The following is a 1005-nucleotide window of genomic DNA, read 5'->3' on the forward strand; positions in this document are numbered from 1 at the left end:
TTGGAGAGAAGGCAGAAATCTCTACGCCTGATATCTCCAAAACTCAGCAACTAACACCAAAACGATGTAGATGGATAAATAGCACTACATGTGAGAGGAAAAACATGTAATTTTGGATTTTGGGGGTGAGCTGCCCCTTTAAATATGTAAATGATTCAATATGGTGTCACTCCTGTTGCACTCGTGTGAAGTTTTAAAGGCCAGGAGGACATAATATGAGCGAAAGCAACACGATATGAAGCATAGCATAAGATCTGTGAAAAGACTTACTGACTCAGTAGATTAAATATGGAAATGATTCCCATAAATCTGAAAAGTCGGGGGAATGGCGGCGCTCAGGCGGCTCTGATGAAGGCTTATTTGCTGATGTGCCAAATGTTGGCCATTAATAAAATATATTGTTTAATTGAGGTCTTGTTGTTGTTCTATTGTCCCACCACTGTTGTACATTAGGTGGAACATGTTGTGATGGGAGGGCATTGCGTCTGTGTCTGTGTGTCGACACTCAAGAACATAGGAACGTCATACAGGTTCCTCCTATAGAGTAGAAGGTCTGATTGGATTTTGGAGCACCTTGCTACATAAACATACATATTCACGAGGACAACTGATTTTCTTGAAGCTGACTAATTAGCGTTCGCATAACATTTCACTTGGACCAAAACGTTTAAAAAAAAATGCGGATTTAAAATATTTTTTCGGTTTCGTTTTTTAAGTTTTGGTCCAAGTGAAATGTTCTATGCTCTCTCCCGATTCTAAATATAGCCGGACCGTTTGGTTTGAACAAGTAAAACTCTTTTTATACGCATTTTACGAAATGTCTATGGGAAAATAAATGGCGGATAAAAATCTCTGGTACAGTGCTGAAGCAGGAAGCAGGAAGTAGGCGGTCACTTTGCCTCTCTATTGAGTCTCTCTCTCTCACTCCATCCCTCCCTCTAACGTCCCCGTCTCTCTCTTCATGGGACCAGAGACATTGTGTGCATTTCAATAGCATCACATGTC

The 1005-nt window shown here is 40.6% G+C and overlaps 1 protein-coding gene across 1 annotated transcript in view; it reads left to right on the forward strand.

Moving 5' to 3' along the window:
- The window catches only part of LOC310794380 (cyclin-Q-like), a 10804-nt gene extending 10455 nt beyond the window's left edge, over positions 1 to 349 (forward strand). The window contains exon 5 of the mRNA XM_083656370.1: positions 1 to 349. This exon is cut by the window's left edge and continues 936 nt beyond it. The gene's annotated coding sequence lies outside the window, so the exon portion shown is untranslated.
- The last annotated feature ends 656 nt before the right edge of the window (positions 350 to 1005 follow it).

This window comes from Poromitra crassiceps, assembly GCF_964638095.1.
Source record: "Poromitra crassiceps genome assembly, chromosome: 20".
Lineage (NCBI taxonomy): Eukaryota > Metazoa > Chordata > Actinopteri > Beryciformes > Melamphaidae > Poromitra > Poromitra crassiceps.